Below are 12957 nucleotides of genomic sequence, written 5' to 3' on the forward strand. Positions count from 1 at the left end.
TGCAGATCTCCTGCAATTGTGTGCGCACTGGCCATTTAAGGCCGTGCACGCGCAAGCGCGCGCGCCCTGCGGGAGACAGTCTCTGAAGCAGGAAATGAGTGTCGGCGTCTCCAAGGAGGGGGATGCGGCCAAGGACTCACATGTCCATGGCCGCAGCCGTCAGATGGTAAGTCAGAACGACGGGCCGTGGCCATAGACGTTACAGGACAATTGTACGCTTCCAACTTTGTGGGAACAGTTTGGGGTTCACACTTTTCTGTCCCAGCATGTCTGTGCCCCAGTGCACAAAGCGAGGTCCATAAAGACATGGTTGGGTGAGTTTGGTGTGGAAGAACTTGACTGGCCCGCACAGAGCCCTGACCTCAACCCCATCGAACACCTTTGAGATGAACCACAAAGTAGATTACGAGCCAGGCCCTCTCATCCAACATCAGTGTCTGAATTCACAAATGCTGTGCTAGATGAATGGGCAAAAATTCTCACCGATACATTCCAACTCCATATTAATGGCTATGGATTTAGAATGGGATGTCATAAAAGCTCCTGTAGGTGTAATGTGTAGGTACCCAATACTTTTGTCCATATAGTGTATATACACCAAAATTGTGCACATACAGCTACATGAATAGGAGAAAAAAGTCAAGAAGTAATGGCACTTTTGCCCCATGCACACAAACGTGTTTTTGCGGCAGCAATTCACCCACAAATCTGCGGGTGAATTGCGGCCCCATGCACACGACCGTGGTTTCCACGGTTGATGCATTGTCCAGGCTCATAGAAAATAATGTGCACGGCCCGCGATTTGCGGGCGGCTTGTGAGTGACACTCCGTGGCAGTCCGAGCTGCAAATCACGGCCGTGCACACCATTACGGTCGTGTGCGTGAGGCCTTAGTTTTTGCATCCACACACCAATACGTAATTTGCGCCCTGAAGTCCAACATTTGTGTCCTATCCAAGCGATTCTGAGATTGTTTTCTCGTGACATGTTGTACTTTATGTTAGTGAAAAAATTTTGGCGATAATTTTGGTATTTATTTCTGGACTGATCCATTTTTTGCTTTCTTATTTTTGTTTTTTCACTGCCCGCCTTCCAAGAGCCATAACTTTTTTCTTTTTCCGTCAGTGATGTGAGAGCTTATTTCTTGCGGGAGGAATTGTAGTTTCTATTGGTACCATTTAAAGTGCCATAAAAAGTACTGGGAAACTGAAAAAAAATGGGAAAATATAGGAAAAAAATCTGACTCAATTTTTTTGGGTTTTCGTTTTTACAGCTTTCGCTGTGCGGTAAAAACGAAAACTACAGCGATTTTGTCGGTTTAAATTATTTAACTTTTTTACGGTGTTCACCGTGCGAGTTAAATAATGGTATATTGTAATAGTTCGGTCTTTTACGGACGTAGCGATATCAATTCTGTTTATTTTTTTACATTACTTTTGAAGAAAAATGGGAAAAGGTTTTTTTTTTTAACTTTAAACTTTTTTCTTTCTCACTACTAATAACTTTAATTCTTCTACGCATTTTATTAGTCCCCTTAGGGGACTTGTACCAGCGATCATTGGATCCGCGGGTACAATATGCTGCAGTACTAATGTATTGCAGTATATTGTTATTTTTACAGGCTTCTGTAACCGCACGATCGCTGTTCCTGTCCGTTAGTCCCGGGTGTCAGCTGTAATACACAGCTGACACCCGCAGCGTATGGAGCGAGCTCAGCACGTGAGCCCGCTCCATACATCACCCCCGCACCATGACGTGCTATTAAGTCATAGTGCTCAAAGGGGTTAATGCACAGCAGATGGTGTGAATATTGCAATTTTGCACTGATATGCCATTTTAGTGCATAATATGTCGTGCCCAGTTTGTGCCCCTGAAGACAAATACCTCATAAAGCGTTAAGAGGGTTCCCCCGGGTATGGCGCTGCCATATATGTGGGCACAAACTGCTGTTTGGGCACACTGCAGGGCTCAGAAGGGAGGGACGCCATTTTGCTTTTGGAGCGCAGATTTTGCTTTGTAGTTTTTCTGTTTTGGGGTTTTGCTTGTATTTCAGTTTATAATGTGGGGGCATATGTAATCTGTGCGGCGAACATCAGGGCATAATAAGAGGGTATAAAAATGCTCTAAATAAAATAATAATTCATAGATGTGTGGCCGGTGTCGCACTGATAAATGGTGTCGGATCTTATCCGCTTTTAGAAAACACTGCACATTTTGCATCGCTATATTCTGAGAGCCAGAACTTCTTTATTTTTTCACCACCGGAGCTGCGTGAGGGCTTATTTGTTGCGGGACAATCTGTACTTTTCATTAGTACCATTTTGGGGTACATGCAATTTTTTTGATCACTTTTTATTACATTTTTTTGCAAGCCGGGTGACCAAAAACAAGCAATTCTGACAATGTTTTTTAGTTGTTTTTTTGCGGCGTTCACCGTGCACTATAAATGACCATTCTATTTTATTCTGCGGGTCGGTACGATTACGGCGATACCAGATGTATATAGGGTTTTTTATGTTTTGCAGCGTTTGCGCAATAAAATCACTTTTTTATAAAATAATTTATTTTCTGTGTCACCATATTCTGAGAGCTGTAACTTTTTTATTTTTTAGTCAAAAAAGCGGTGTAAGGGCTTGTTTTTTACGGGACGGGTTGTAGTTTTTATCGGTATTATTTTCGGGTACATGCGACTTTTTGATCACTTTTTATTCTCTATTTTGGGAGGGGTGGTGACCAAAAAATAGCGATTCTAGTGTCGTTTTTTATTGATTTTTTTTGGGGTGTTCATCGTGCGGGAAAAATAACATTATAGTTTTATAGTTGGGGTCGTTACGAACGCGGTGATACCAGATATGTGTACTTTTTTAACGTGTTCATTTTTTTCCTATAATGAAAGACTTATTATAGGAAAAAAATGCAGTGTTTGTTTATATAACTTATAACTTTTATTTTTACACTTTTTTAAAACATTTTTATTCTTTTTTTTTACTTTTTTCACTTGTCCCACTAGGGGACACTTAGACTTGCAGCTTTGATCGCTGCTGGAACACATTACACTACACACGTAGTGTAATGTGTTCTAACTGTCATTGTGACGTGACAGTCACACTGACAGGAAGCCCCGGAGGACCGGCCGGAGGCTGCTCCTCCGAGGCTTCCGTACATGGCAACCCGGAGGTCATTGTCTGACCTCCAATTGCCGTGACAAGCATCGGTAGCCCCCACGATCACTTCGTGGGGGCTGCCGATGTGCTTCAAACCACTTAAAGAGGCTCTGTCACCAGATTTTGCAACCCCTATCTGCTATTGCAGCAGATAGGCGCTGCAATGTAGATTACAGTAACGTTTTTATTTTAAAAAAACGAGCATTTTTGGCCAAGTTATGACCATTTTTGTAGTTATGCAAATGAGGCTTGCAAAAGTCCAAGTGGGTGTGTTTAAAAGTAAAAGTCCAAGTGGGTGTGTATTATGTGTGTACATCGGGGCGTTTTTAATACTTTTACTAGCTGGGCGCTGTGAAGATAAGTAACATCCTCTTCTCTTCAGAACGCCCAGCTTGTGACAGTGCAGATCTGTGACGTCACTCACAGGTCCTGCATCGTGACGGCCACATCGGCAGCAGAGGCTACAGTTGATTCTGCAGCAGCATCAGCGTTTGCAGGTAAGATCGACTTACCTGCAAACGCTGATGCTGCTGCAGAATCAACTGTAGCCTCTGGTGCCGATGTGGCCGTCACGATGCAGGACCTGTGAGTGACGTCACAGATCTGCACTGTCACAAGCTGGGCGTTCTGAAGAGAAGAGGATGTTACTTATCTTCACAGCGCCCAGCTAGTAAAAGTATTAAAAACGCCCCGATGTACACACATAATACACGCCCACTTGGACTTTTACTTTTAAACACACCCACTTGGACTTTTGCAAGCCTCATTTGCATAATTACAAAAATGGTCATAACTTGGCCAAAAATGCTCGTTTTTTAAAAATAAAAACGTTACTGTAATCTACATTGCAGCGCCTATCTGCTGCAATAGCAGATAGGGGTTGCAAAATCTGGTGACAGAGCCTCTTTAAATGCGGCGACGGCAATCCGTCGCCGCATTTATGGGGTTAATTGCCGAAATCAGCGGCGATGGTCCACTGACCGGCAAGGCTGGAGTGTCAGCTGTCAGGGACAGCTGACCTCCCGGTTCCCGGACACTGTCCGTTAGGACAGTGTGCGCCGGGAACAGTGCCGCATCTACCATGAGGTGAGGTGAGCCGACAGCTTCAGGCGGCGCAGACCAGCTGAAAGTGGGGGGCGGCATTTTGAGCCAGAGACGGACTGGACCGGGGAGGGGGATTATTTTACTTAGCAGACGTGCCCGTCTGTGAGAACACTCCTGCTCCTCTCTGACGCTGTATGAAGCACGCGCCACCAGAGAGGAGCAGGTCTGCAGGAGGAGCGGTCGTCTCCTCAAGCAAGTGACCAGATGAATGAGGTGAGCGGTGGACTGCTGTGCATACAAGCTACGTTCTCTCCCTCTCTCTCCCTTTCGTCTGAAGCAGTCGGTGCAGAGAAAAGGGGGAGGGGAGAGTTCACAGCCTCAGCGTCTGCAGAGAGGAAGCTCCGTGTCTAGTCCTCCCCTGTGTCACTCTCCTGTGCCCTCCTCCTCTCCTGTGTCACTCTCCTGTGTCCCCTTGCTTCCCTCTACTCTGCCCCCCTCCTCTCGTGTGCTGTGTCCCCTATTTGTCTAACAGACCAGCTACTTCTGCAGCTGGTTATATCTGCTATCCTGGGATGGGGCATGTTGTAAAGCCCATGCTGCTTCAAGAGACTACATGAGAGATCCTACATAGAAGGTAAGTGTGTGTAAATGTCTTATATATATATATATAATCTGTGTGTATGTGGAAATATACGATTCTCGTGTACATATGATACTGTAAGGACATTCACACATTGTAGTTTTGCAGCAATAATTTAGAAACTGTTTTTGCTGTGCTTTTTGTGTAAATAGTGGGAAAACTGATGTGTAGAGTATATAGTGTATATACTGGTATTGTGTGTGTAAAAATAATTAGAAACACATAAAAAAGCAAAACAATTATTATTCTTACCTTTCCTGGGTCCAGCACTGGAGCCGCAATGTCAGCGAGCTGGGCTCTATATCTAATTCTATCATGTGTGATACTGTCTGCTGAGCCACTGTATCTAATCCAATCATGTGTGATATTGTCTGTTTAGCCACTGTAACTAATCCTATCATGTGTGATACTGTCTGCTGAGCCACTGTATCTAATCCTATCATGTGTGATACTGTCTGCTGAGCCCTATCTCTAATCCTATCATGTGTAATACTGTCTGCTGAGCTGTGTATCTAATCCCATCATGTGTGATACTGTCTGCTGAGCCCTATCTCTAATCCTATCATGTGTAATACTGTCTGCTGAGCTGTGTATCTAATCCCATCATGTGTGATACTGTCTGCTGAGCCATTGTATCTAATCCTATCATGTGTGATACTGTCTGCTCGGCCTCTGTATCTAATCCTATCATGTGTGATACTGTCTGCTGAGCCAATGTATCCTATCCATAGCTTATAGGGTCGTAGTGCTATACACACACACACACACACACACACACACACACACTCCCTTTTTTGGGCAGACACATATGTATTGAGGCTATTTCCCCTGACATTTTAAGTCCTTCGTGACGCCCCCGGCTGCTAGTGCTGCATTGTTGGGTCACTTAGGAGACCCAGCGATGCAACTGAAAGCTGCGGACCGTCGGCCATGAGAAGTTTGTGGGTGGGGGGGACCCAATAAGAACTTTTGCATCGGGGCCCATGAGCCTTTAGCTATGCCCCTGATTATAGGTGTATGCAGTATATAGCGGTATTATATGTGAGTGTGGTATATAGCAGTATAATAGGTGTCCAGTGAATATAATGGTACTATATGTCTACAGTTATAGCAGTATTTTTTATACAAACAATATGTAGTTATATTATATGTGTACACACCTATAATACCACTATTTAATGTACAGAGTATAAAGTGATTTGATTAATTATACTTGCAGCATATGTTGGACTCTATATGTACAATATATGGCAGCTTTATATATATATATATATACATATACAGTGCATGGGGGTATTATTCAGTCACTATGTGGTTATGGTGTGGTGGTATAATTCAGTAACAGTATGGAGGTATTATTCAGTCACTATGTGGTTATGGTGTGGGGGTATTATTCAGTCACTATGTGGTTATGGTGTGGCAGTATTATTCAGTCACTATGTGGTTATGGTGTGGGGGTATTATTCAGTAACAGTATGGAGGTATTATTCAGTCACTATGTGGTTATGGTGTGGCGGTATTATTCAGTAACAGTATGGGGGTATTATTCAGTCACTATGTGGTTATGGTGTGGCGGTATTATTCAGTAACAGTATGTGGATATTATTCAGTCACTATGTGGTTATGGTGTGGCGGTATTATTCAGTAACAGTATGTGGATATTATTTAGTCACTATGTGGTTATGGTGTGGGGGTATTATTCAGTAACAGTATGGGGGTATTATTCAGTCACTATGTGGTTATGGAGTGGAGGTATTATTCAGTAACAGTATGGGGGTATTATTCAGTCACTATGTGGTTATGGTGTGGTGGTATTATTCAGTAACAGTATGTGGATATTATTCAGTCAGTATGTGGTTATGGTGTGGCGGTATTATCCAGTAACAGTATGGGGGTATTATTCAGTAACAGTATGGGGGTATTATTCAGTAACAGTAAGGCGGTATTATTCAGTAACAGTATGGAGGTATTATTCATTAACAGTATGGGGGTATTATTCAGTAACAGTATGGGGATATTATTCAGTAACAGTATGGAGGTATTATTCAGTAACAGTATGGAGGTATTATTCAGTAACAGTATGGGGGTATTATTCAGTAACAGTATGGAGGTATTATTCAGTAACAGTATGGGGTATTATTGGTAATGTTGGTGTTACAATCTATGTAAATTATTGTGGTGGGGGCTGTGGGGAAGTGTGAGTGCGGCAGCAGATGATCAGGCTAAGAGACCGTCTGCAGAGTGGCATGTGATGTACTTTGACATGTAGGTGATACATACGTGTGAGATGTGGGCCCATAACTTGTGTACAGCCCAGGGCCTAAGATCATATTAATCCACCACTGGCATCGAGCCAGCACAGGCAGACCACTACAATACAGCAGGTAGAGCAAAGAAACCAGCCCAGGACGTGCCGCTTCAAAACAGCGCTAAGCGCGATCCGTCCTGGACTGGCCTGAATGTAATTGCAGAGAGTGACGCCACAAATGAGACTGGCTGCCGAGGAGAGATATGGGGCAGGGCAGACTGTACTATTTGCACTGCACTGATTGGCAGTAAGAAGAATTCTTTAAATATTTTCCATACTTCAAACGGCACTTTAAGGCTATGTTCACACAGAGTTTTTTGCAGGAGGAAAATTCTGCCTCAAAATTCCGTTTGAGATTTTGTCCCTTCCTGCACGTCTTTCGCCGCGTTTTTTGCTGCGTTTTTCGCTTGCGCCCATTGAGTGCTACGGGCAAAAAACTCAGCGAAATACGCTTTCTCTGCCTCCCATTGATGTCAATGGGAGGTCAGAGGCGTAAACGCGTGAAGATAGGGCATGTCCCTTCTTTCTCGGGAGGCATTTTCGGCTGGTTTTTGACGAGTTTTGCGGAGCGGTTTCCGCGCCAAAAAACTCGTCAAAATACTCCATGTGAACAGGGCCTAACAAATAAACATCAAATGTTTTCCTATTTAAAAAATGTATATATTGCGTGTTTGATGTGTAAAGCTAGGAATGAGAAAACTCCGATAGATTTAAGGGGGGGGGGGCGCCTTTTTATAGTTCGCCTCAGGCAGCAGAGGGGCTAGGTTCACCCCTGGCCGGGAACTACTCCGCAATAGTATGTCTGGATGCGGGAACTAACCCCTCTGCAGGACATACTATTCTGGAGCAGCGCGTGAAGAGGTTAAGCGGTTAATGGTAATTTGAGAAGTTTGAGGAAAAAAACTGATTTTCACTGGCGCTGTGAACTGGTAAAACCCTTCTTGAGTAATGAGGATTTAAAACAAGCAAATGTAATATCAGATATTTTTTTAATTCCTACGCATTTCAAGGCCGGACCGGCCTCTTCATCAGGTAAAATACAAATGCTTTTTATTTAACTGATTTTTACTTTTACTTTTCTTTTTTATTAGTTCCCCTAGGAAGAGGCCAGTCCGACCTTGAAAAGTATACTAATTAAAATAATATCTGATATTACATTTGCTTGTTTTATATCCTGACTACTCAAGAAGGGTTTTACCGGTTAGCAGCGCCAGGGAAAATCCATTTTTTCCTCAAACTTCTCAAATTACCATTTGGATCCGGATCTGAACCCAGGCTACAGCAATATTTTAAAACACGCTTTCAAGGCTGTTGTGCTCCTAGCACAACCAACCAAGTCAGCAGAACTGATCACCTATCTGTGGCTTTTTTACTATATCATTTAATGCACTATGTGCGTTTTGTGTTGTTTTTTCTCCTCTACTTCTTAAGCGGTTAATAACATATAAGCTATGTCACATGCTAAATATGTATGCATTTAAACTATATTACATATATTTTAGAACAAATAAAATTGGTATAATGTCCAAAGAACGTTTACATACTTTTGTTTCATTTTGGGAGATATCAGAGTTGTGGGAAGAAGACCTGTATTTGTAATTTCTATGTGGAGCACAGTATAGTAACAGTGAGCTGCAAACAGATGGGGCTCGATGGTAACCTGCTCCCTAAGTGACTAATTATTACCCTTCTTATACTAGAGTTCGTTGCTTAAAATTCTATCCCCAGTGAATCTTGAAAAGTTGTCTACAGAAATGCATGTCAAACAGGTATGAAGGAATATTTCACTCACCCATATGTGAGATTTTATTCTATTTAATGAAAATTCATGGGAAACCTTTAGTAGCTTAGACATATCGATTGGTTATAATGTTTTGCTCCCTATTTTTAAAACATAAAAGTAAAAAATTAAGTAGCTTTGCAAGGTGTTCCCACCATAGACACTTATAGCACAGGATATGCTATACATGTCTGATGTTGCAGGTCCCACCAATGAGACCCACACCTACCTCTAGAACGGAAGGCAGAGAATGAATGGACAGGTAGGCATAGCCATTTAATAATATCCTTCTATGATAGGAATAACCCTTTAATAATATCCAACTGCTCTGTGTCTATAGCTCTAATGCAGATCTATGGGTGTCTGTGGTTTCAGACCACAAACCAACCCTGTATAGTCTGATCCTGCAATCCTACTTCCTTTCACCGATCCCGTCACACACCCCAAACCCCCCCCCCCCGGAACAGGATCACGGGGTGTCGATGGTTGTCTTAGTAGCCTGGGGGCCTATTGAAGACACCCAGGTCTGCCATCTCTGTTCTCCTTTTCCAGGGCTTAGTATAAACCTGGCAAAATAACAATATACTGCAGTACATTAGTGCAAGCGATCCAACGATAGGAGCACTAGGAAAAAAAAATCTGTTGTTTTTTGTGGGGTTTTTTATGTCCAAAAAAACGTACTAAAAGTAAAGAAAAACAAACAATCTTTTTCTCTGTAATGTTTTTTTTTTTTAATTAACATAACTGGTATTGCCGTGTCCATAAAAGACTGAATTATTACAATATAATGTTAGTTAACCTGCACGGTGAGCGCTGTAAAAAAAAAATAAAACCGCCACAATTTCTGTTTTTTTTTGGTCACCTTCACTTAGATCAAAAAGTCACGTACTCCAAAATATCCTCATCGCTTAATGGATGTAAAAAAAAATTTATGGCTCTCAGAATGTGGCGACACAAAGCAATTCTTTTTTAAAAAAAACATTTTTTTGTAAAAGTGGTAAGACACTAAAAAAATATGGTAAATTTGGTATCGCCGTGATCATATCTACCCGTAGAATAAAGTTAACATGGCGCTTTTACTGCACGATGTACGCCATAAAAAGAAACCCAAGAAACAATGGTGACATTTCTGGGGGTTTTTTTCTACCCTTTTCACCCCACAAAGACTTTTTTTTTTTTTTCAGTTTCTCAGTACATTATATAGTACATTAAATGGTGCCATAAAATACTACAACTCATCCCGCAAATAAACAAGCCCTTATTTGGCTACGTCGAAGGAAAAACAATCCTTCCTTTTGGAAGGCGGGGAGGAAAAAACGAAAAGGAGAAAAATGAAAATTGTCCTGTCAAAGGGTTAAATAAAATTAGTTTCAAAGGTACATACCCTTTAAGGAGAGACACTTTTTGTTTTGTTTTTTGTTAATGAGTTCAAATATTATTGTATATGCATTTTAAATAAAGCCATTTTTTAAAGGCCATTGATTGCAGATTTGGAAGTACGTGCTCCATGAACTAATCTACAATGTATCATACAAGACGTACACCTTTATTATTGTGGTGACGTTTTTGACTCTGTTCAATGTAATTTAATAACCTTGAAAAACGTTTGGTTATGGTTAGAAATCTTTACATTTCTTTACCAAATATCTTTAACAGTCCTGGCCCACTTTAGTGACATCACTTTGACCGACATGTGACTGCAGCATGTAGCCAGCTGTATGACGGGTCTATGGATGACATTTTATGCAGGAGCGTAAACTGAGATGGTTGGGAAACCTGAACAGCGGCAGTGGGGGAATGCTAAATGGGTATTCCCAACTCCTGTGGATATGTCATAAATGTTTGATAGATGCAGGTCCCAGCTCTGGCACCGAAGCTATCTCCAGAACGGGGGTCACCCACTGGCCTCTGCATTCAGATGAAAAATCAATGGGGAGGTGGCTGCGCAGCACTCTCTATTCATTTCTGTGGGTCTTACGGAAAAAGCCAAGCAAGCATACAGGCAGGATTAGGGTCAGGGACTCACATTTTTCAACATAGGTATGGGTCCTAGAGGTGGGACCCAGAAATGTCTAAGTTGAGAATACCCCTTTAACACTTTTAAGCCATCTTTAGTTTTTACCCACCATGAAAAGCGATTTATTTTATTTTTATATTTAGTTATTTGTGTTTTGTTTTGTGCAACTTTGTAATTCGTTTTTATTAAAAAAATTATTTTTACTTTTTGAGATACAGCTACTCTGTATCCTTTATACAGAGCAGCTGTATCATGCGCTAAGACCTCAATCCGTCAGGTTCACGGGACTGTCGGGTTCAGTGTCAGCGGGTCCTGCGTGTCTCTGGCACGCAGGATCTACCTGTAATCTATCACATCTAAGTTATGAGCTTAGATGTGATGGATAACAGGTGGATCCTGCATGTCTCCCGCTGACACTGAACCCGTAAGTCCTGCGGACATGACAGGTGTAGGATTCAGCGTAAGATACAGCTGCTCTGTATACAGACCACAGAACAGCTGTATTGTAAAAATATTTTTTAATAAAAACTCATTTATAAAGTTGCACAAAACACACTGATTGACCTTTTTATAAAAAAAAAATTGCTTTCAAAGTTTTACATAGCCTTTAAACTCTGCCTCTGGGGATAGAGCTGGGGGCCTTCATTTGATCCCCCATGTTGCCATAACCACCATCGACACCCTGAGATCGAACCGTGGAGGGGGTGGGCTAACGAGAGCACCCCCCTCTTTCTAATGGCTTAGATCTAGATCCCGCCGTTGCTATTGACAGGGTTATATAAGTGGTTAAAGGTCCAGGATCGAAGCAATCTCTGATCCTGGCCGTTGAAGTGAGGTGTCGGTTGTAACACTCTTTGAGCCTACCCCATATAGATTCTCCCTTGGTGGCTATGACGTACAATTATGTCACATGTCAACAAGGGGATAAAGAGTTCTAAAGGTAAGAAGATAGGTCTATAAAAAAGTTTGAAAAATTTTATTTGACGCTACATTTTGGAATATATTATACAGACATACACAAATTTGATTCAAGCACTGTATAATGTGCATCCAATAAAAATCAATAATTGCTGTATAGGACTCCAGGCTCTAATATAAAGGACAGGATATTGAGTGGCAAAATGAATGCTTCATCGGGTATAAAATGTAGACATTTCCTTCAAACCTACCTGTCAGAACTAAATACACCTAGTATACTTATATGAGGTATAATAACTAACCTAGTGCCATAGATGTTGTATCTTGCCATACATCACCTTTCCTAGTACCCTTCTATTATGTATAGATACTGTTCAGTATTACTTTTGTAGCTGATCTCAAATGATTGATCATTAATATATCTTGGTTTGGTCCTTTGTTTCTGACTCGTGTAGAAAAGCCTCAAATATTCTCTTGCAAAGTGAATGGAAAAATACTAAACATACTCTGAAACAACTTCTGTATTTTTATCTTTCATAATGGCTTTTTGGTCTCCTGATCATCATGTAAAGTCACCAACAACTGGCAGGAACTTAATGGGGTTGTATGATATTAGCAAAACATGGCTGCTTTCATCAAGAAACCGCTCCACTCCTGTCCATGGGCTGAGTCCTGTATTGCAGCTCATCTACAGTCAAATGAATTTGACCTTCAATACCACCCACAGCCCATGGACAGGGGTATTTGCAGGAAGAAAAAATTGGTGGACCATATACAGCTCTGCTGGTAATAAAGGTAGAAGCAGTCACAGTGTTTTGAAATACAAAAATAATTTATTGTAAAAGACTACGCGTTTCAACACTGAACCAGCGTCTTCATCAGGCCAAGTGTGCAGTGCCATAAAACAGTCCTCTCTTATAGTCCGTGTGGTCACATGCATAAGAGGTTTGAATAAACTGCTAAGTAATAAGTCAACGTTCAACTCTAACATCACAAGGGGTCATAGTGATTCAACTGGAGTTCAGAAAAAGAACTTCACTCAATCCAAAATAGACCACAATTTACATTTAAAATGTTAATACTTCAA

General features: G+C 41.6%; 1 protein-coding gene across 3 annotated transcripts in view; it reads left to right on the forward strand.

Moving 5' to 3' along the window:
• TRIQK (triple QxxK/R motif containing) overlaps positions 1 to 12957 on the forward strand; it is a 109042-nt gene that overhangs the window by 72235 nt on the left and 23850 nt on the right. The window lies entirely within an intron of this gene.

This window comes from Rhinoderma darwinii, chromosome 5 (assembly GCF_050947455.1).
Source record: "Rhinoderma darwinii isolate aRhiDar2 chromosome 5, aRhiDar2.hap1, whole genome shotgun sequence".
NCBI classification, from domain to species: domain Eukaryota; kingdom Metazoa; phylum Chordata; class Amphibia; order Anura; family Rhinodermatidae; genus Rhinoderma; species Rhinoderma darwinii.